General features: G+C 44.8%; 1 protein-coding gene across 2 annotated transcripts in view; it reads right to left on the reverse strand.

The window, feature by feature from the left end:
* The window catches only part of LOC115207347 (protein phosphatase 1 regulatory inhibitor subunit 16B), a 161,376-nt gene that overhangs the window by 135,527 nt on the left and 696 nt on the right, over positions 1–25,153 (reverse strand). The gene's annotated exons all lie outside the window — the stretch shown is intronic.

A 25,153-nucleotide genomic window follows, 5' to 3' on the forward strand; every position in this document is an offset into this window, starting at 1 on the left:
TCTCACAGCAAAGGGTCTGAATACTTATGTAAATAAGCTATCCGTTTTTATTCATAATACATTTGCCCCCTGTAACGTAACAAAATGTGGAAAAGGGAAGGGGTCTGAATACTTTCCGAATGCACTGTATATACAGTACACCGTATTTGGAAATATCCACAGGATGGTTTTTCAATACCATTTAAACTATTTATTTGAAGTTTTTCAATAAACTGTAATATTTGTAGCTACTTCTTAAGTAAACACCTGCTGTCAACTTGTTTACGAGACAGAGTGATTGAGGTCATTATTTTGCATTATGAAGCTTACCGTAGTTCCCCCAGGGCTGGGTTTCCCAAAAGCATTGTACATGCACTAAGATCGTCTTAGTTCCATTGAATCTTAATGCTATGATAGCACAACGGGAGACAGCGCGACGGGAGACAGCGGGAGCAGGTGCGTCCAGCTGTGTATTGACAGAGGTCAGAGGTCAACGTTTTCTATTGAAATTCAACAGTGTTTTTTTTGCTTCAATAAATAGAGTGATAAGTGGGGCGTGTAACTATAGTTTCCTTCATAGAAAATACATCAGTGCAACACATTCGGCAGAAAATAGTTTCATTGTCATCAGATGACAACAGAAGTGTAACGCTATTTGGGCTAGCAGCCACACAAGTAAATGAGCTTACAATGAAAAAGCAAGTAATTTTTTTGCAAAAACGATGCATGGCCATCATATTTCTAATGTTCATCATAGAAGGAATGTAACCAGCTACATTTCCTAATGTTTTGCTTAAAGTAAATGTAGCATTTTACTGGAGAAAGGCAGGCTACACCAGAGAAAAGTGGCTACAGCCAGATCGTGGTCTGCTTATATAATGCCTGCTAGTAAATTCTCCTCCGACTGGAGAAGTGCAACTGAGATACCGAGCAGAAATTACAATAAGAAGCATTTTAAATCTGCATTTACAAAACGTAGCAAGACATTTATGCGTTTTATGCCTTTTTTTCTGTGTGAAAATCACAGAATTCTGCCTAAGTTTAACCTGCTAGTTATCTAAGTGGCTGAATTAATACGGAGATGGGACATCGTATAGTGTTAGCTTTCTGCCGTGTTTGAGAAGTCAAAGCGCTTTGGATGACTTCTATATAGCTGCCACTATTTGGATTTGCTTGCCTGTCTGCTCCTCCCCCCTCTTCTCCGAGCCTGTTTCCCAAATAACTCCAGACAGACACAGTTTGTTCACATGCTACTCCTGAGCCAGTACTGTTCTTCCTTCAGACAAGCATGCCTCAAAACGTTGTTAATTTACTGTCTCTCGTTCACATTTGCTTGTAAATGTCCAAACTCGCCAAAAAGGACCTTCAATAGCTCCTACCTATACATGTATAACGTCATAAACTGGATTGCCTGTATTTGCAATATGTTTATATCCGTTTCTGCTCGTTAGCATATTTAGCTAGCATCCTCCATGGAAATTCACAATTATTTGTGCTAATTTCATTAGCATTCTGGTAGACACCCAATGGGTGTTTTGTTGGCGCCCCCTTGTGTACTAAACCGGTAATACCGTAAATCCCACAATGAGAGAAGGACGGTATGATGATATGAAAATCTAGATACCGCCCAACCCTACTCTGTCTCTCTCCTTTGTCTCCCTCTCTCTGTTTCCTCTCTGTCCCTATCCTCCCACGGTCTCACTCCTCCCCTTCATCTTCCTCCTGTCTCCTTGTTCAATATATCTGTCAGAGCCAGGGGAGAGAGACAGAGTGACAACCACTTATCAGAGGCTGCCACACACACACACACACACACACACACACACACCCCTTGAGTGACATTTAGCATGGAGGAGAGGAGAGGCATTAGGCTAGCCGAGCCAGGGTGGTACGTGTCAGACAGAGACAGACAGAGAGAGAGAGAGAGAGACCATACAATGACCCTCAGTGTCTGTGTTAGTACAGCTGAGAGAGGCAGGAGCCTCCAGTCCCCCCTGCCGCCGGACCTGGCCCATGCTGTGTGTGTGTTCCAAGGCCACTGCCCCTCGACTGCCCACTGCCTGGGTCTGCCTTGCTGTCTGCTATGTCTTCAGGTCCCATTAATTCATCCAATCACTCCCTAACACCAGCCGGACAAGCGGATTACACTGCAACACCCACACCTTTCTCTCTCTCTCTCTCACACTCTCATCTTACTTCCTCTCTTTCTCTCGTCTTCCCTCTCTCCACCCATCACTTAAGACTAGGAAAGAAAGGGGCAGAGGCGGACCTCAGCTAGGGGAGTACATGGTTTTAAATGGAAATCCCTTAGTGTCATGGTGATATGCACATCCTACATTTCTCCACTGGTGCAGGGTCAGAAATAATGTTAAGCCTGCACACAGCTGGCTATATGCTTCCCTGTTCTTCATTCTTGCACCTACATGCAATAATCACTCCATTCAGCACAATCCTTTCCCTTCCAACATCACATCATCCCCAAGGACCTGAATGACAAAGAGGGGCTTGAAACAGGCAGAATTACACTGCTGCAACAAACCACCTGAAGAGGCTGGCTACTATTAACAGGAAGCAGTTGACTATGTATTAAACTGCAATCTGACCTTTGACCTCTCCCTCCTATTAACCTAACTACGACCCCTTAACGATATCACAGGCGCTACATGTTACCTTACTGAGTGATTCCTTTTGAGTTTTAAAGTTATGGCCCATTTTATACAACGAAATCGGCATTGTAAGCAATGTAACCAATCACAGCCCTCCTTTTACTTGTATTATTGCACATCCTGCAAATCACCAGCAAAGGGTGACCATTTTGAAACCATTTTCACATTCACTCTGTTGGTAATGTTTACAAATTGGATCATAACTAGTCTTAGTGTAAATTATGTTCAACAATATACAGAAACATTTGCTAAATCCCCCCCAAAAATGCAATATTCATATGTATATTTTTCTATATTCAAAACGTAGAAAAAATTGTTAATGATATCAAAATACTACTCATAATACAAAGCAAATGGTAAAACTAGTACCTACAGATTAAACACTATGGAGTCTTAAAGGAGGCCTGTAGCACCTACAGATTAAACACTATGGAGTCTTAAAGGAGACCTGTAGCACCTACAGATTAAACACTATGGAGTCTTAAAGGAGGCCTGTAGCACCTACAGATTAAACACTATGGAGTCTTAAAGGAGACCTGTAGCACCTACAGATTAAACGCTATGGAGTCTTAAAGGAGGCCTGTAGTACCTACAGATTAAACACTATGGAGTCTTAAAGGAGGCCTGGGTAAAGCTAGGAATGTTATAAATATGGCAACTTTCATAAATTATTTCTCAATTATGCTTTTAGATACAAATGTCAAATACATGTATGTAAATAATCCCTCCCCTAAAGGACTATTCTATGGATAACATTGTGAAAATTCCCCAAAATCATTGTATTTTTTGTCTGGGTTTCGTGAGGAATTACTCTACTGTGTCCAATCAGTGAAGTCCACAGAGTTGTCTTGGTATAGATGACATTTGTTTGTTCATAGTTTCCATCCAATTGGCGACAGATATTCATGCAAATATAAAAATAAATAAAAAATCAGCATAAAAAGCAATATGCACGTTTTCCCATCAGAGATGTGTTTCCATCTAATGGACTTGTTGAGGATAAAAGGCTGTGTGCGATGACGTAGTGCGTTTAAAAATTATAGGTAAATTCATTTTCAATTCTATTGATAGTTCTGCTGACTAGAGTGAGAGAAAACTATCTGAGAGCACGTATAGCCTACACGATGAGATCATTATTGACATATAATTATTTTTATTTGTCAAAAACGGCAGCCAAGCATCGATTATGATGTCACCAGAATAAAGACCCCTGGATATTTATTAGAAAGGAGAATCATGCTCATCACCGTGCACTTTCACCATTGTTTCATCTGTAGCCTGATAGACTGCATGGTTTCCCAGTCTAGGCAGGAGGACCACACAACATGGCATGATGGTTATTAGAACCAATCATTTGCATATAAAAGCGTTTTATTTTACTGACACCAAAAGATCCCACCTTGTCTAGCGTATTTTGTTTTGTCGACATTAGGAAAGTTTACCGAAAAATGTTCTGTTTCCATCTGTTATTACATGTTTTAATCAGAAACTTTACTCACATAAAAAGGTTGGGTGGAAACCTGGTTACTGATTCTTAAACATGTCCTCATTGGGAAGCTTAGCAGAAGAGTACCCCCCCGTGCCATGTACAATCTTAACCCTAAATCCAGAATAAATGTCACTAAGGCGTTTTATGGTGGGATGTTTTCTAAATGAATACTGGCGAGATATGAGCTAGCTGCCTGTCTTTAGTCAGATCAGTGCTATTTCCTACCTGATGAAAACAGAGGTCTACTCCCCTCTCACTGGTACTCCTCCTCCTCTTCCTCCTCCTCCTCCTCCTCCTCCTCTGCCTGTCTTTAGTCAGATCAGTGCTATTTCCTACCTGATGAAAACAGAGGTCTACTCCCCTCTCACTGGTACTCCTCCTCCTCCTCTTCCTCCTCCTCCTCCTCCTCCTCCTCCTCTGCCTGCCTGTCTTCCTCCATCCATCCATCCATCCCCAGTGTCTTCCACATTCTTTACCTTCGTTGAGTCCCTCCACCCCCCATCCCTGCATTCTTCTCCCTCTCCATCCCTCCACTGCTCCGCCCCTCCCTTTCTGCTCTACATCAAGCGTCTGACTGCCTCAAGTCTGTCCATCCCTCCATATTCCCCTCCTCCATCCATCACCAGCAACTTCCATTTTATTCTGTCTGGATGACTTGTCCTACTTGGCGCTGCAGGGAAGGGGAGGGGGGGAGAAAGAGAGAGAGAGTATTTCCTTTCATAGAGGGAGCCTTGTTGGATTTAAAGCACTCAGGTCAACCTGATTCTAGGTCACTCCAGTCGTCGTCTCCCCAGTCGTTGTACCAAACCAGGCCAGCTACACAAGACTGTCTGTCTGGCAAGCTGTCTGCTACAGTGCCATTACCCAGTGAAGGCTCTAGACTTTTGAGGGCCCTAAGCAAGATTTGGTTTGGGGGGGCCCTCACCTCGCGGACAATACATTTTAGTGGCCCCCATCTTGACGACAGAGAGAAAAAATATATATTTAATTGATCCTTTATTTAACTAGGCAAGTCAGTTGAGAACATTCAAAAAATTGTAAGGAAAATGATTTCACTCATATTGTGAATGAATAAGTAATTTACTAAATCAATGACAGTCAACTTACTACCTGGGACGGGTCAGCAACATTCCAGAGACCGTGGTCATTCCACAGGTCAGAGGTTGAGAAACACTGACCTTTAACCCATGCTACGTTTCCCTGTCTCCATACCCCAGACTGGGGCCATGCATAGAACTAGAGTTACTAGAAGGGACAAAGCACCTCAGACCACATACAACCATCAATGTCCATTCCAGTATTTATATTTCTATGACCCCATGCTGCTCTCAGGGAGGGGCTCCATCCATCTGCTGCATGCGGACATGTGACATCAACACTGTTTATTCTGGAACAATGTCAGCCTGCATGGTGTATTTATAAAGCCAACGACCACACTGTGACTGTGCTGCTGGACTAGACTTTTAGACTGCTGTCAATTATAACTCCACGAATCTCTCTGAGAACATTCTACCTAGAGAATTCTGAGCCCGTTCTAGAGCAGATTCTAGAGCGTTCTATAGAATTCTGGAGCATTCCGGCTTCAATCAGGGCTCTTTTGGCCATGTAAAGAGAAGAGAGAACTCCTTCACACTGTGTCAACTCCAACACTTCACCATCTAATAAAGGACCACGTTTCCTATTGAGTAAACATAGTTAAGAATGAGGACTGTCATACCTAATCACATAACCCTAGCATACACACACACAAACACACCGAGACACACACAGACAATGTTGTTCCGTTTACTGATAAATGTTTACTACCACATCTGTTACCCACAGCCTGTTCTGTTGTAGACTGTCTGGTCTGTTCTGGTATATACGTTTCTGCTTCTAAAATAAGCAATTCTACTGAACAACATGATGTGTCCAGACTCTTCTCCATTTGTCCTCTTGATGATTTAGAAATTCAGCTTTCAGACAGCTTTCAGACATCAATATTACAGACTGTCTGCTGCTCTCTCATCAATATTACAGACAGTCTGCTGCTCTCTCATCAGTATTACAGACAGTCTGCTGCTCTCTCATCAATATTACAGTCTGCTGCTCTCTCATCAATATTACAGACAGTCTGCTGCTCTCTCATCAATATTACAGACAGTCTGCTGCTCTCTCATCAGTATTACAGACAGTCTGCTGCTCTCTCATCAATATTTCAAAGCAAACAGACGTCAAAAGGGCAAGGGTGAGCCATTCACTTTAAAGTGCATGCAGCAGACTGTCTGTAATACTGATGAGAGAGCAGCAGTGGGTTCTGCAGCAGACTGTCTGTAATACTGATGAGAGAGCAGCAGACTGTAATATTGATGAGAGAGCAGCAGACTGTCTGTAATACTGATGAGAGAGCAGCAGTGGGTTCTGCAGCAGACTGTCTGTCAATAACACAAAAAACCTGAGCTATCATGAAGAGCGCGTATGCACACACACACTGAGAGAAAGCAGCTCACTCTCTCTTACACACACACACACACACACACACACACACACACACACACACACACACACACACACACACACACACAGCTGAACAGCAGCCCTGTACCATACTGAACAGCAGCCCTGGTACCAGCAGGCACTGAACCATACTGAACAGCAGCCCTGGTACCAGCAGGCACCGAACCATACTGAACAGCAGCCCTGGTACCAGCAGGCACTGAAGCATGCTGCCCATTTACAGTGAAATTGGGCCAGAAGCAGAACAGAGTGCTGTCGAGCCCAGAGTCCCAGAGGCAGGAAGGGGATTTCAAATGCAGCCTTTAGGAACACAACAGGTACACACACAAGGACAGAGACGCACACACAGGGACTTTCTCTAGGTTTTTGTCTGTAGCATTATTCTGCCTTTGAAGTAAAACAGCTGTGAAGGTTAATGGTGCAGAGACAATATGTAGCGCTCCAAGCCGGTGCAGAGACAACATGTAGCACTCCAAGCCGGTGCAGAGACAACATGTAGCGCTCCAAGCCGGTGCAAAGACAACATGTAGCGCTCCAAGCCGGTGCAGAGACAACATGTAGCGCTCCAAGCCGGTGCAGAGACAACATGTAGCGCTCCAAGCCGGTGCAGAAACAACATGTAGCGCTCCAAGCCGGTGCAAAGACAACATGTAGCGCTCCAAGCCGGTGCAGAGACAACATGTAGCTCCAAGCCGGTGCAAAGACAACATGTAGCGCTCCAAGCCGGTGCAGAGACAACATGTAGCACTCCAAGCCGGTGCAGAGACAACATGTAGCGCTCCAAGCCGGTGCAGAGACAACATGTAGCGCTCCAAGCCGGTGCAGAGACAACATGTAGCGCTCCAAGCCGGTGCAAAGACAACATGTAGCGCTCCAAGCCGGTGCAGAGACAACATGAAGCGCTCCAAGCCGGTGCAGAGACAACATGTAGCGCTCCAAGCTGGTGCAGAGACAACATGTAGCGCTCCAAGCTGAACACAATAAGGCCAGTGGATGTACAGTACAGTATTTAGGCTTGAGAGACCATGCAGCAATAATTCATTTTATAATGCATTTATAAACCATGTATTCCTTATTAAAAAGGTGATGCCAAGGAGATTAAAGATCTATTTTACAAAGGAGATCTGTCCCAAAATAGGTGGCATCTGAATTAGTGATTTGGGGGAAAAAATATCTATACAGTTACACATCTTGATATAATTTTTTTAACGATATATCGTATCATTTCATTTTGACAATATCGCAATATTATTTTTGCGCTAGTTGGCTGTACCTGCACCAAAACTATTTTTCCTTCATAGCTTGCTCTCATCTTCTTTTTAAATAGGGAGCCAATTTAATTCCATGACTGATTTAAAACGTATTTTCTCATGGCTCTCTCATTCCCATGCATCAGACATAATATGGTGAGCAATATGTTTGAAACATTGAATCACAATATTGAATATCGCAATACATATAGAATCGTGAGAATCGCAATAGATATCGGATTGGCACCTAAGTATCGTAATAATATTGTATTGTGATGTCCCTGGCAAATACCAGGCCTAATCTTAGTAGTATTATTATTGTCTTAGAAGGCCGTCCCAGCAGAAAGAAGGCTGATTTGCTCTGGCAGGAGAGCTATCTCTTTAAAGACCACTACAGGAAGTGGTTCTCAACTATTTTTTGCCTCAGGACCCAAACTCTGCTCTGCTGTACTCTGCTTTGCTGTACTCTGCTGTACTCTGCTGTAATCTGCTCTGCTCTACTCTGCTGTAATCTGTTCTGCTCTGCTGTAATCTGCTCTGCGGTAATCTGCTGTAATCTGCTCTGCTGTAATCTGCTCTGCTCTTCTCTGTTTTCCACAACAATACTGTAGGAGGGAGGACAGAAACCTCACAGTAGCTCCACAGGTCACATGGCTTCCTGTAGTTTGAGCACAGGCCACAAACATTGTGAGCATACTTCCTGCTAACCCTTCCTGTGCACGTTGAACCCCAGCCAGTAATTGGTGTAGGGCTATAGCATGCCTGGGACTGAGGACAGACACTGCAGGAGATGTTGTGTGTTTTAGCCAGTTCCTGTGTTAGCCAGTGAGGCAGAGCCAGTGTGAGGCAGAGCCAGTGAGGCAGAGCCAGTGAGGCAGAGCCAGTGAGGCAGAGCCAGTGAGGCAGAGCCAGTGAGGCAGAGCCAGTGAGGCAGAGCCAGTGAGGCAGAGCCAGTGTAGGGCTATAGGATAGCAATGTTTTGCTCACATTACTTTTTCTACCTCCAGAAAATACCTGTCATCTTATGTGACAACTGACGTGACCTCTCCTTCAGTGTCGAACTAAACATGTAACTGTGTTGACAGTAATTGATCAAAAAGTAATTTTGCATGGCGGACAAACCCAGGCAATATCAGTATCCTAGTCAAACTGAACACTATATACAACCTACCAGCTGATCAACTGTCACCTGGTTATACAGCCTACCAGCTGATCAACTGTCACCTGGTTATACAGCCTACCAGCTGATCAACTGTCACCTGGTTATACAGCCTACCAGCTGATCAACTGTCACCTGGTTATACAACCTACCAGCTGATCAACTGTCACCTGGTTATACAGCCTACCAGCTGATCAACTCTCCCCAGGCTATACAGCCTATCAACTCTTACCAGGCTATACAGCCTATCAACTGTCACCTGGTTATACAGCCTATCAACTGTCACCTGGTTATACAGCCTATCAACTGTCACCTGGTTATACAGCCTACCAGCTGATCAACTGTCACCTGGTTATACAGCCTATCAACTGTCACCTGGTTATACAGCCTACCAACTGTCACCTGGTTATACAGCCTATCAACTCTTACCAGGCAATACAGCCTATCAACTGTCACCTGGTTATACAGCCTACCAACTGATCAACTGTCCCCTGGTTATACAGCCTACCTGCCGATCAACACTCACCAGGCTATACAGACTATCAACTCTCCCCTCTCTCCACTGGGATTCTCTGCCTCAAACCCTATTACAGGGGCTGAGTCACTGGCTTACTGGTGTTCTTCCATGCCGTCCCTAGGAGGGGTGCATCACTTGAGTGGGTTGAGTCACTGACGTGATCTTCCTGTCCGGGTTGGCGTCCCCCCTTGGGTTGTGCCGTGGGGGAGATCTTCGTGGGCTATAATCGGCCTTGTCTCAGGATGGTAAGTTGGTGGTTGAAGATATCCCTCTAGTGGTGTGGGGGCTGTGCTTTGGCAAAGTGGGTGGGGTTATATCCTTCCTGTTTGGCCCTGTTCAGGGGTATCGTCGGATGGGGCCACAGTGTCTCCCGACCCCTCCTGTCTCAGCCTCCAGTATTTATGCTGCAATAGTTTATGTGTCGGGGGGCTAGGGTCAGTCTGTTATATCTGGAGTATTTCTTCTGTCTTATCCGGTGTCCTGTGTGAATTCAAGTATGCTCTCTCTAATTCTCTCTTTCTCTCTCTCTCTCGGAGGACCTGAGCCCTAGGACCATGCCTCAGGACTATCTGGCCTGATGACTCCTTGCTGTCCCCAGTCCACCTGGCCGTGCTGCTGCTCCAGTTTCAACTGTTCTGCCTGCGGCTATGGAACCCTGACCTGTTCACCGGACGTTCTACCTGTCCCAGACCTGCTGTTTTCAACTCTCTAGAGACAGCAGGAGCGGTAGAGATACTCTGAATGATCGGCTATGAAAAGTCAACTGACATTTACTCCTGAGGTGCTGACCTGTTGCACCCTCGACAACCACTGTGATTATTATTATTTGACCCTGCTGGTCATCTCTGAACATTTGAACATCTTGGCCATGTTCTGTTATAATCTCCACCCAGCACAGCCCGAAGAGGATTGGCCACCCCTCATAGCCTGGTTCCTCTTTAGGTTTCTTCCTAGGTTCTGGCCTTTCTAGAGAGTTTTTCCTAGCCACTGTGCTTCTACACCTGTATTGCTTGCTGTTTGGGGTTTTAGGCTGGGTTTCTGTAGAGCACTTTGTGACATCAGCTGATGTAAGAAGGGCTTCATAAATACATTTGATTGATTGATGGATTGATTGATGGTTATACAGCCTACCTGTTGATTGGGGCTCAGGCTGCACTACATTTTATTTGGATTGTTCAGGTTCACCATCAGAAATGGTTTAGGTAGTTGTGTTTTAAACAATCAGTGTATATGGTCATTTTTAGATATACAGGGTAAAGTTGATAATTTCATAACGAGGACAACAATCACCTTTTCAACCCACAATGGATTGCTTGCTGTTTGGGGTTTTAGGCTGGGTTTCTGTATAGCACTTTTTGACATCGGCTGATGTAAAAAGGGCTTTATAAATACATTTGATTGGTGGAATCAACTAATAAAAGAATGGACGACCTGACCAGAGAGGTCCAGGACCTGAAGAACAGTTTGCAGTTCTCCCAGGGTCAGTTTGACGAGTTTAAACAGGAGAACAGCAAGATGACAGCAATCTGGAAGAGGACATCAGTTCTGTGTGTGAATTCATGATAACAATGACAGAGAAATCAGACTATCTCCAGGGACAACCAAGAGGCGGAGCAACATGGTTGTGGACGGGATTAAAGAATCTCCGCATGAGACCTGGATGGAGTCTGAGGACAGTGATGGAAATTATCTTGGAGAAAATAACTTCTCAGCCATGAAAGCTGCTAGAGCGCGTGGGGACATTGTTTATATCTGCTAAGACAGGCTCATTGTCCACCCTCCTTCCCAGAAGTCTGGAAGGGATGAGAGAGCCAAGCCTATGGGTTCATAGCTTCAACCCCGCAGCACGCGCGCACATACCAATTGATTAATGGACTGATGAATGTATATTTTTTTCTCTTGCTTTGTTTGCTCTTTTTAATATTATGTCTATCTCTGACAATCTACCCAGGAAAGGGCTGAAAATAGCCCATATTAATATATGTAGCCTTAGAAATAAGGTTCATGAAATCAATAACTAGCTAACATCAGATAACATTCATATATTAGCCATTTCTGAGACTCACTTAGATAATTCATTTGATGATACAGCAGTAGCCACAGCCTTCCCTGTGGCTCAGTTGGTAGAGCATGGTGTTTGCAACGCCAGCATGGTGTGTGCAACGCCAGGGTTGTGGGTTTGATTCCCACGGGGGGCCAGTACAAAAAAAAATTGCATGAAATAAAATGTATGTATTCACTACTGTAAGTCGCTCTGGATAAGAGTGTCTGCTAAATGACTAAACTGATATAACATCTTTCTAAGAGACAGGAATGCTTATGGGGGAGGTGTTGCTGTATATATATATATATATTCAGAGCCATATCCCTGTAATAATTATAGAAGATCTTATGTCAAGTGTTATTGAAGTGTTGTGGTTGCAGGTTCACTTGGCACATCTAAAGCCTTTTCTTATGGGGTGTTGCTATAGGCCACCAAGTGCTAACAGTCAGTATCTAAATAATATGTGTGAAATGCTGGATAGTGTATGTGATGTAAACAGAGAGGTCTACTTTCTTGGGGACCTGAATATTGACTGGTTTTCATCAAGGTGTCCGCTCAAGAGGAAGCTTATTACTGTAACCAGTGCCTGTAATCTGGTTCAGGTTATTAATCAACCTACCAGGGTGTTTACAAACACTACAGGAACAAGATCATCCACATGTATCGATCACATTTTTACTAATAATGTAGAACTTTGTTCTAAAGCTGTATCCGTACCCATTGGATGCAGTGATCACAATATACGTACTGGCTATATCCAGGAAAGCCAAAGTTCTAACAGCTGGGCCTAAAATAGTGTATAAGAGATCATACAAAAGATTTTGCTGTGACTCTTATGTGGATGATGTTAATAGTATTTGTTGGTCTGATGTGATTAATGAGCATCCAGACGCTGCACTTGATGAATTTATGAAATTGCTTCTTCCAATTATTGATAAACATGCACCTGTTAAGAGACTGACTGTTAGAACTGTTAAGGCTCCATGGATTGATGAGGAATTGACTGGATGACTTACAGCAAATTGAGAAATGATGTGACTAAACTCAACAAAAAGAAGAAATTGTATTATGAAGCCAAGAATAATGATATAGAGAATGATGAAATGATGGGCAGAAAGACAAATTCAACTCAATCTTTCATCGAATCAGATGGCTTATTCATCACAAAACCATTTGATGTTGCCAGTTTGTCACGGTTGTCGTCGGTGAAGTAGGACCAATGCGCAGCAGGTACGTGTATGCTCATTTCGACTTTTATTAACTACAAAAAATGAACACTCCAAAACAAACAAACCACGAAAACGAACGAACAACAAAACAGTCTGGCAAAGCCTAGGGCTGAACACAGAACAATCACCCACAAATCACAAACACACCCTTAATTATGGGACTCTCAATCAAAGGCAGATAGACAACACCTGCCTTCAACTGAGAGTCCCAACCCCAATTAATAAACATAGAAACACACTCACCAGACTAGACATAGAAATATATACACAGACTATAAACCAAAACCCCGGAAATACTAAATCAAACACCCTTAAACCAAACACACCACCCTGAACCACATAAAACAAATACCCTCTGTCACGCCCTGACCAAACTACAAAACAATTAACCTTATATACTGGCCAGGACGTGACAGTACCCCCCCCTTAAAGGTGCTACCCCGGAAGCACCTTAACAAAAAAAAAATAACCCCAAACAATACCCAAAAGAAAAATTCCCCCTTACTAAAGGGAGGGAAGGGAGGGTGGCTGCCGTCAATGACGGCACTGTGCTACACCCCCCACCCCCAACCCACCTATTTTTTTGGAGGTGGCTCCGGCTCAGGCCGTTCCAGGCTGTCTGGGCAGTCTGGCAGCTCGGGACAGTCTGGGCAGTCTGGCAACTCGGGACAGTCTGGGCAGTCTGGCAACTCGGGACAGTCTGGCCAGTCTGGCAACTCGGGACAGTCTGGCAACTCGGGACAGTCTGGCAACTCGGGACAGTCTGGCAACTCGGGACAGTCTGGGCAGTCTGGCAACTCGGGACAGTCTGGGCAGTCTGGCAACTCGGGACAGTCTGGGCAGTCTGGCAACTCGGGACAGTCTGGGCAGTCTGGCAACTCGGGACAGTCTGGGCAGTCTGGCAACTCGGGACAGTCTGGGCAGTCTGGCAACTCGGGACAGTCTGGTCAGTCTGGCAACTCGGGACAGTCTGGGCAGGCTGGCAACTCGGGGCAGTCCTGGCAACTCGGGGCAGTCCTGGCAACTCGGGGCAGTCCTGGCAACTCGGGCAGTCAGGCAGTCTGGCCACTCGGGACAGTCAGGGCAGTCTGGCCACTCGGGACAGTCAGGGCAGTCTGGCCACTCGGGACAGTCAGGGCAGTCTGGCCACTCGGGACAGTCAGGGCAGTCTGGCCACTCGGGACAGTCAGGGCAGTCTGGCCACTCGGGACAAGTCAGGGCAGTCTGGCCACTCGGGACAGTCAGGGCAGTCTGGCCACTCGGGACAGTCAGGGCAGTCTGGCCACTCGGGACAGTCAGGGCAGTCTGGCCACTCGGGACAGTCAGGGCAGTCTGGCCACTCGGGACAGTCGGGCAGTCTGGCCACTCGGGACAGTCAGGGCAGTCTGGCCACTCGGGACAGTCAGGGCAGTCTGGCCACTCGGGACAGTCAGGGCAGTCTGGCCACTCCGGCAGTTCAGGGCAGTCTGGCCACTCCGGCAGTTCAGGGCAGTCTGGCCACTCCGGCAGTTCAGCGCAGTCTGGCCACTCCGGCAGTTCAGCGCAGTCTGGCCACTCCGGCAGTTCAGCGCAGTCTGGCCACTCCGGCAGTTCAGCGCAGTCTGGCCACTCCGGCAGTTCAGCGCAGTCTGACCACTCCGGCGACTGTTGACTGACGGGCAGCTCCGACGACTGTTGACTGACGGGCAGCTCCGACGACTGTTGACTGACGGGCAGCTCCGACGACTGTTGACTGGCGGGCAGCTCCGACGACTGTTGACTGGCGGGCAGCTCCGACGACTGTTGACTGGCGGGCAGCTCCGACGACTGTTGACTGGCGGGCAGCTCCGACGACTGTTGACTGGCGGGCAGCTCCGACGACTGTTGACTGGCGAGGCTGGGTTTACGCACTTGCCGTTTAGTGCGGGGAGCGGGAACAGGACGAGTCGGACTGGGTGGAAGCACTTCCGGGTCTGCACGAGAGACAGGAGCTGGAAACCCAGGGCTATGGAGGCGCACAGCCGGTCTAGATCTTACCTCCTGCACAACCCGCCTTGGCTGGATGGAACTAGTAGCCCTGTACGAGCGGAGTGCTCGTACAGGGCAGACTGGGCTGTGCAGGGGCCTGATGGTAGCCGTGCGTAGAGCGGGAGTTGGGTAGCCTGGTCCTCGGAGGCGTACCGGCGACCAGATGCGCTGCGCAGGCATCCTCCTACCAGGCTGGATGCCCGCTCTAGCACGGCACCTGCGAGGGGCTGGAATAACTCGCACCGGACTGTGCGTGCGTATGGGTGAGAGAGTGCGCTTCTCAGCAAAACATGGCGCTCCCCACCTCATACGCTCCTCCATATAACCACGGTTAGCTGGCTTCCGGCTCTTCCTTCGCCTAGCCAAACTACCCGTGTGCCCCCCCAAAAAAATTTCTTGGGGGTGCCTCTCGTGCTTCTCCCTCAGCGCGTCTCTGGCCTCGTACCATCGCCTCTCCGCCTTGGCTGCCTCAATTTCCCACTGCGGGCGCTGATAATCCCCAGCCTGATGCCAAGGTCCGGCCCCGTCCAGAATTTCTTCCCAAGTCCACTTCTCCCGCCAGTCCAACTCGAACGCCGTCTGCTCCTTCCTCTGCTGCTTGGTCCTTGAGTGGTGGGTGATTCTGTCACGGTTGTCGTCTTCGTCTTCGTCTTCTGACGATATAACGAAATCGTCATCAGAAAAGGTAGACCAATACGCAGCAGGTACGTGTATGCTCATTTCGACTTTTATTAACTACAAAAAATGAACACTCCAAAACAAACAAACCACGAAAACGACCGAACAACAAAACAGTCTGGCAAAGCCTAGGGCTGAACACAGAACAATCACCCACAAATCACAAACACACCCTTAATTATGGGACTCTCAATCAAAGGCAGATAGACAACACCTGCCTTCAACTGAGAGTCCCAACCCCAATTAATAAACATAGAAACACACTCACCAGACTAGACATAGAAATATATACACATAGACTATAAACCAAAACCCCGGAAATACTAAATCAAACACCCTTAACCTGTTTGGTATAGGGGGCAGTATTGAGAATTTTGGAAAAAATATGTTCCCATTTTTAACGGCCTCCTACACCAACTCAGAAGCTAGAATATGCATATTATTGTTCAGGTTTGGATAGAAAACACTCTGAATTTTCTAAAACTGTTTGAATGGTGTCTGTGAGTATAACAGAACTCCTATGGCAGGCAAAAACCTGACAAGGTTTCAAGCAGGAAGTACCCTGTCTGACAAGGAGTCGTGCGTCTTACCTCTTTTTATTGAAAAGTAAGGATCTTAGCTGTAACGTGACAATTCCCAGGGCTCCAATAGGCTCTCAGAGCCCGCGAAATAACTGAAGGTTTACGAGGGAACCTCAGGTTGAAATATATTATCGCCTTTTGTAAGTGGATGCTCGGAGGACCTTTCAATGATGCGCGTGCATGAGTCGCTTCTGAGGAGAAATTTTATTCGGCTGTTTAGGCTCAATGCATACTCCCGGTCGGAATATTAACACTTCTCTATGACATAAATGGCATAAAAATTGGTTTTAAACAGCGGTTGACATGCTTCGAAGTACGGTAATGGAATATTTAGACATTTTTGACACGCCAATGCGCCATGCGCGACACCGCGAAAAAGCATTCTAGAACTCACGAACAAAACGTCGCTGTTGGAACATAACGATGGATTATTTGGGACCAAACCAACATTTGTTATTGAAGTAGAAGTCCTGGCAGTGTATTCTGATGAAGAACAAGCAAGGTAAGAACATCTTTCTTATAGGAAATGTGATTTTGGTGGAGGCTGACCTGGGTGGGTGTCTAAATAGCTAGCCCTGTAATGCCGGGCTATGTACTTAGATTATTGCAAAATGTGCTTCATCCGAAAAGCTATTTTAAAATCGGACATATCGAGTGCATAGAGGGGTAATGTATCTATAATTCTTAAAATAATTGTTATGCTTTTTGTGAACGTTTATCGTGAGTAATTTAGCAAACTGTTAGTAAATTCACCGGAAGTTTGCGGTGGTTATGCTTTTTCTGAACGTCACATGCTAATGTAAAAAGCTGGTTTTTGATATAAATATGAACTTGATTGAACAGACATGCATGTATTGTATAACACAATGTCCTAGGTGTGTCATCTGATGAAGATTATAAAAGGTTAGTGCTGCATTTAGCTGTGGTTTGGGTTTATGTGACATGATATGCTAGCTTGAAAAATGGCTGTGTGATTATTTCTGGCTGGGTACTCTGCTGACATAATCTAATGTTTTGCTTTTGTTGTAAAGCCTTTTTGAAATCGGACAGTGGGGTTAGATTAACGAGATTCTTGTCTTTAAATAGCTGTGAAATAGTCATATGTTTGAGAAATTGAAGTTATAGCATTTCTAACGATTCAAAAATCGCGCCACTGGATTTCAGTGGCTGTTACGTAGGTGGGACGAGTTCGTCCCACATGTACTAGAGAGGTTAAACCAAACACACCACCCTGAACCACATAAAACAAATACCCTCTGTCACGCCCTGACCAAACTACAAAACAATTAACCTTATATACTGGCCAGGACGTGACACAGTTATTTGAATGATTACTTCAAATCAAATTGTATTGGTCACATACACATGGTTAGCAGATGTTAATGCGAGTGTAAAGAAATGCTTGTGCTTTTAGTTCCGACAGTGCAGTAATATCTAACACAGTGCAGTAATATCTAATATCTTCATTGGCAAAGTGGGCAAACTTGGGCAGGAAATGCCAACAACGAACAGTGAGTCATTGTATTCGTGCATACATTTTGGGGGGGATTAAAGAAAAGCATTGCAAGTTAGAATGTTGTAAAGTTAGTGTGGGAGAGGTGTAAAGATTACTGACAAACCTCCTGGCATTGACAACTTAGATATAAAATTACTGAGGATGGTAGCTGACTCTATAGCCACTCCTATCTGTCATATCTTTAATCTGAGCCTAGAGGAAAGTCTTTGTCCACAGGCCTGGAGGGAAGCCAAAGTCATTCCGTTACCCAAGAGTGTTAAAGCGGCCTTTACTGGTTCTAACAGCAGACCTATCAGCTTGTTGCCAGCTCTTAGTAAGCTGTTGGAAAAAATTGTGTTTGACTAAATACAATGCTATTTCTCTGTGAACAAATTAACAACAGACTTTCAGCATGCTTATAGAGAAGGGCACTCAGCATGTACTGCACTGACACAAATGACTGATGATTGGTTGATAGAAATTGATAATAAGAAGATTGTGGGAGCTGTACTGTTAGATTTCAGTGCAGTCTTTGATATTATTGACCATAACCTGTTGTTGAAAAAACTTGTGTTATGGCTTTTCAACCACTGCCATATCATGGATTCAGAGCTATCTATCTAATAGAACGCAAAGGGTTTTCTTTACTGGAAGCTTCTCTAATGTCAAACATGTAAAGTGTGGTGTACCGCAGGGCAGCTCTCTAGGCCAGCTACTCTTTTCTATTTTTACCAATGACCTGCCACTGGCATTAAACAAAGCATGTGTGTCCATGTGTGCTGATGACTCAACCATATACACATCAGTAAGCACAGCTAATGAAGTCACTGAAACCCTTAACAAAGAGTTGCAGTCTGTTTTGGAATGGGTGGCCAGTAATAAACTGGTCCTGAACATCTGTAAAACTAAGAGCATTGTGTTTGGTACAAATCATTCTCTAAGTACTAGACCTCAGCTGAATCTGGTAATGAATGGTGTGGCTGTTGAACAAGTTGAGGAGACTAACTTGGCGTTACCTTAGATTGTAAACTGTCATGGTCAAAACATATAGATTGAATGGTTGTAAAAATGGGGAGAGGTCTGTCCGTAATAAAGACATGCTCTACTTTTTTGACACCACATTGTAAAAAGCAAGTTCTGCAGGCTCTAGTTTTATCTAATCTTGATTATTGTCCAGTCGTGTGGTCCAGTGCAGCAAGGAAAGACCTAGTTAAGCTGCAGCTGGCCCAGAACAGAGCGGCATGTCTTGCTCTTCATTGTAATCAGAGGGCTGATATAAATACTATGCATGCCAGTCTCTCTTGGCTAAGAGTTGAGGAGAGACTGACTGCATCACTTCTTCTTGTTATAAGAAACATGAATGTGTTGAATCCTAATAAAATACCAAATACCAAAATACTACCATACCTCGTTCAAAGACACAGAAAATACCAAAATACTACCATACCTCGTTCAAAGACACAGAAATCTTCTGTCTTGCTCATTCATACTCTGAAAAGGCGCACATACACAATCCATGTCTCAATTGTCTCAAGGCTTAAAAATCATTCTTTAACCCGTCTCCTCCCCTTCATCTACACTGATTGAAGTGGATTTAACAGGTGACATCAATAAGGGATCATAGCTTTCACCTGGATTCACCTGGTCAGTCTATGTCATGGAAAGAGCAGGTGTTCTTAATGTTTACTACACTCCGTGTTTATACTGTATTGTAGTCATGGCTCATCGTATAAAAGCCGGTGTGAATGACCCCATGACTGTATAACTGACCAGTGCAACGGTGTGGGTTCGAGGTACTTCCTACTGTTGCTTCACGGAGCAGCTTTATCACGGTCTCTAACGTCACAAATTTGTTCCATCCCACTTGATTATATTTCGAGTAGCATAGCAGCCTACAGGAGAAACAACTTGTAGTATTGGTAGTTATCATCTCCATGTCACCGTGACGATCTACTGCTCAAATGGGGAGAATTTGCGCTGCAAGCCGGCAACAACAACACGGGCAGTGTGTCCTTCGCTCCCACTATCCGGGGAGTGCTGTCCTGCAGTAAGGAGAGGGAAGTAGCTAGATAGTGTAGCTAATATCAGACCAGTAAGGAGAGGGAAGTAGCTAGATGGTGTAGCTAATATCAGGCCAGTAAGGAGAGGGAAGTAGCTAGATAGTGTAGCTAATAGCAGGCCAGTAAGGACAGGGAAGTAGCTAGATAGTGTAGCTAATATCAGACCAGTAAGGAGAGGGGAGTAGCTAGATAGTGTAGCTAATATCAGACCAGTAAGGACAGGGAAGTAGCTAGATAGTGTAGCTAATATCAGGCCAGTAAGGACAGGGAAGTAGCTAGATAGTGTAGCTAAAATCAGACCAGTAAGGAGAGGGAAGTAGCTAGATAGTGTAGCTAATATCAGACCAGTAAGGACAGGGAAGTAGCTAGATAGTGTAGCTAATATCAGACCAGTAAAGAGAGGGGAGTAGCTAGATAGTGTAGCTAATATCAGACCAGTAAGGAGAGGGAAGTAGCTAGATAGTGTAGCTAATATCAGACCAGTAAGGAGAGGGAAGTAGCTAGATAGTATAGCTAATATCAGGCCAGTAAGGAGAGGGAAGTAGCTAGATAGTGTAGCTAATATCAGACCAGTAAGGACAGGGAAGTAGCTAGATAGTGTAGCTAATATCAGACCAGTAAGGAGAGGGAAGTAGCTAGATAGTGTAGCTAATAGCAGGCCAGTAAGGACAGGGAAGTAGCTAGATAGTGTAGCTAATATCAGACCAGTAAGGACAGGAGAGTAGCTAGATAGTGTAGCTAATAGCAGGCCAGTAAGGACAGGGAAGTAGCTAGATAGTGTAGCTAATATCAGACCAGTAAGGACAGGAGAGTAGCTAGATAGTGTAGCTAATATCAGACCAAAAGTATTCATTACATTTTGAATGCTTAGCACGACAGGAAAATGGTCCAATTCATACAGTTATCAAGAGAACATCCCTGTTCATCTACTGCCTTTGATCTGGTGGACTCACTAAACACACGTACTTCGTTTGTGAATCTGAGTGCTGGAGTGTGCCCATGGCTATCCGTTAATAAAAAAAAACAAGAAAATCATGTCGTCTCGTTTGCTTAATAAGGAATTTGAAATGATTCATAGCATTTACTTTTACTTTTGATACTTCAGTACATTTAAAACCAGATAGTTTCAGACTTTTACTCAAGTAGAATTTAACTGGGTGACTTTCACTTGAGTCATTTTCTATTAAGGTATCTTTACTTTTACTCAAGTATGACAATTGGGTACTTTTTCCACCACTGCGAATCGTATCGCACCGAATCGCATTGACTCGTTCCTCTAATCAAACCGAATCGCATTGACTCGTTCCTCTAATCAAACCGAATCGCACCGAATCGCATTGACTCGTTCCTCTAATCAAACCGAATCGCATTGACTCGTTCCTCTAATCAAACCGAATCGCATTGACTCGTTCCTCTAATCAAACCGAATCGCATTGACTCGTTCCTCTAATCAAACCGAATCGCACCGAATCGCATTGACTCGTTCCTCTAATCAAACCGAATCGCACCGAATCGCATTGACTCGTTCCTCTAATCAAACCGAATCGCATTGACTCGTTCCTCTAATCAAACCGAATCGCATTGACTCGTTCCTCTAATCAAACCAATCGCACCGAATCGCATTGGCTCGTTCCTCTAATCAAACCGAATCGCATTGACTTGTTCCTCTAATCAAACCGAATCGCACCGAATCGCATTGACTCGTTCCTCTAATCAAACCGAATCGCACCGAATCGCATTGACTCGTTCCTCTAATCAAACCGAATCGCATTGACTCGTTCCTCTAATCAAACCGAATCGCACCGAATCGCATTGACTTGTTCCTCTAATCAAACCGAATCGCACCGAATCGCATTGACTCGTTCCTCTAATCAAACCGAATCGCATTGACTCGTTCCTCTAATCAAACCGAATCGCACCGAATCGCATTGACTTGTTCCTCTAATCAAACCGAATCGCATTGACTCGTTCCTCTAATCAAACCGAATCGCACCGAATCGCATTGACTCGTTCCTCTAATCAAACCGAATCGCATTGACTCGTTCCTCTAATCAAACCGAATCGCATTGACTCGTTCCTCTAATCAAACCGAATCGCACCGAATCGCATTGACTTGTTCCTCTAATCAAACCGAATCGCACCGAATCGCATTGACTCGTTCCTCTAATCAAACCGAATCGCATTGACTCGTTCCTCTAATCAAACCGAATCGCACCGAATCGCATTGACTTGTTCCTCTAATCAAACCGAATCGCATTGACTCGTTCCTCTAATCAAACCGAATCGCACCGAATCGCATTGACTCGTTCCTCTAATCAAACCGAATCGCATTGACTCGTTCCTCTAATCAAACCGAATCGCATTGACTCGTTCCTCTAATCAAACCGAATCGCACAGAATCGCATTGACTCGTTCCTCTAATCAAACCGAATCGCACCAAGTCGTTTCTAACTAAAACGTATCCTTCCTGTATTGTATCGGAGCCCATTGGGGCGGCAGGGTAGCCTAGTGGTTAGAGCGTTGGACTAGTAACCAGCAGGTAGCCTAGTGGTTAGAGCGTTGGACTAGTAACCAGCAGGTAGCCTAGTGGTTAGAGCGTTGGACTAGTAACCGAAAGGTTGCTAGATTGAATCCCTGAGCTGACAAGGTAAAAATCTGTCGTTCTGCCCCTGAACAAGGCAGTTAACCCACTGTTCCTAGGCCGTCATTGAAAATAAGAATTTGTTCTTAACTGACTTGCCTAGTTAAATAAAGGTAAAATATAATACAGATACGCATCGATCTGTCTTGGAAGGGAAAGATGCGCATCCCTATGTTGTACACGTTATTATCAGTCGTCATTACTATCTCATTACAAGATGCCTCTGTAATGGTAGAAACAAATGCATGCTGCGGTCTATGGAAATGAAGGCTGATACTATCCTTCTGCTTTGGGTATGCGCTGCAGTGTGTTGCAGTGTGCTGCAGTGTTAGGGCTGGCACAATTACAGTATAACCAACTGTTATGGATGGAGACCGCCAAGCAAATAAAATAACTGTCATAACCTCAAAAAAAGATTTAAGACGGCGGGCATTTGTGCAGTTGAGTCTGTTCCTGCGGTAACATGGACTCTTAACAACGCGATGAAAATTTGTTGATCCTTGCTGAAATGTAGAATGCTCATTCAAATGATGTCAACTGGATGTGGCTCATGCAATGGAATGTATTTGTTGAAATGTCAGTTGAGTTGAATCAGCATTGTGCCATCATTGACTTGAATGGGGACGCCAGTTCTATTCATTCTAGTTCTATGGCGGCACATGCACTCAGGAGCAAATCTCTGGTGATTCGAGCGGTTATGACGCTGACCGCGGTCATCTGGCTGGCCGATTACCGCCATCCAAAATTACATGATCGTCACAGCCCTAGTGTGTGTGTGTTTTCTCTCTCTGTAGTTGGTTTTATACCCTAACTATTGCATGATTATTCCAACACCCTAATTTGGAGATTTCTCTTCTCATGAAATATTGAAACCTTAGAAGCCCGGGAGGCTCACTAAAGATGAAGAAAATACTTGTTTTTTTAATTCAGCTTGTAGACTAGTAGAAGATTTAATCCATGATGATTGTCATCAAAGCAGTTCCACTTCAACATGAAATGCAGCCTGTTTATGTTACCGCAGCAGAAAGCTTATTTCCCTGCTGCTATGTATGACAAGCACACACACACACACACACAGAGAAAGCAGTGCTTACACACACACACACACACACACACACACACACACACACACACAGAGAAAGCAGTGCTTACACACACACACACACACACACACACACACACACACACAGAGAAAGCAGTGCTTACACACACACACACACACACACACACACACACAGAGAAAGCAGTGCTTACACACACACACACACACACACACACACACACACACACACACACACACACACACACACACACACACACACACACACAGAGAAAGCAGTGCTTACACACACACACACACATACGCCCGTCGGCCTGCTGACCAAACCCAGTGCGTTTCTCTGTTCTGTGTTTCTATTCAAATTGAAATCTGTTGGTTGATCATGACCCGTGCTTAGTAAAATGTCCTCTCCCCTCGAAGTCTTGCCTAGACCTGTTGACTTACCCATGGCCATGCAGTACTAATACTAAACCACAGTTATCTGATTACAACAAGCATTTAAGCGGCCAGTGCTGTCGGTTAATCTGGTGGCTTACTGGCCGGTGCATCGGGCACATCTTCCTATGTGACCTAGCTTGGGTCCTGCAGAGAGCAGATGACGTCTGGCACCCTTTTCCCCTATATAGTGCACTACTTTTCAAACAAAAAACATTGTGCACTATAGGGTTCCATGGACCCTGGTCATTAATAAGTAGTGCACTATGTAGGGAATAGGGTGCCATTTGGGTAGACATCATCATGGTTCCCCCTGCTGCTCTGAGCTGCAGGAACCCCTAATCTGACCTCATACTGGGAGAGAGAGTGTGTGTGTGTGTGTGTGTGTGTGTGTGTGTGTGTGTGTGTGTGTGTGTGTGTGTGTGTGTGTGTGTGTGTGTGTGTGTGTGTGTGTGTGTGAGACTAAAGAAAGTGTGCATATAAGTGCATGTATTACTGTGAGTTTGTGTGTGTTCAAATGTGTGTGTGTTCATACGTGTGTGTGTGTGTGTGTGTGTGTGTGTGTGTGTGTGTGTGTGTGTGTGTGTGTGTGTGTGTGTGTGTGTGTGTGTGTGTGTGTGTGTGTGTGTGTGTGTGTGTGTGTGTGTCACCATCGTTCCTGTGTGATTGTGGCTCTGCCAGTGTGTGTGTGTGTGTGTGAGCAGTGGGCACAGTGTATTGCTGATGGCCCATCCCTAACCATAGCTGACAGCCAGTGCAGATGCTGAGAGGAACAGCCAGAGCACCCGCTCCAGACATCCCCACACATCAAACATTTAAAAGAGCTACCCTTCCCAGCCAAAGGGCTACACAGTACCAAAAGCACACTTTACATTTTACACAGAAAGGAGATATGACCAATTTGCCAGGCATAGACCTATGATTTGTTTTTATTTTCTTGAACTAGGCATAAAGAATCAGACCCTAAAGAACGTTTGATATGGAAGAACAAGACAAGGAAAACGCATACACAGTCAGTGTAAGGAAAACCAACCAAGCTCCAACAATTTACATTACCAGTAATGTTGTAATTACTCGAGTCTAGTAGGCTACCAATATTACTCTGTAGTCAAATGAATTGCATTGAAGGAGTTTGTTGTTATTAGCCTACACAAGTGGAATAAAGGCACAATCTATTGGGACAACAGCACTATTCTACATTGACCAATTAAATACTATTTTATACATTTATAATGATGTAAATATTTTAAAAACTACAGTAACCTCTATCTACAGTATCTCTATTTAGGCTATTGTCTTTTGGTCTACTTTAACGAATACAATAACCTGAACCTTTAGGCCCCTGGCAGTTTCCCCATCGCGCGTGT

The sequence above is a fragment of the Salmo trutta genome, chromosome 14, assembly GCF_901001165.1.
Source record: "Salmo trutta chromosome 14, fSalTru1.1, whole genome shotgun sequence".
NCBI lineage: Eukaryota > Metazoa > Chordata > Actinopteri > Salmoniformes > Salmonidae > Salmo > Salmo trutta.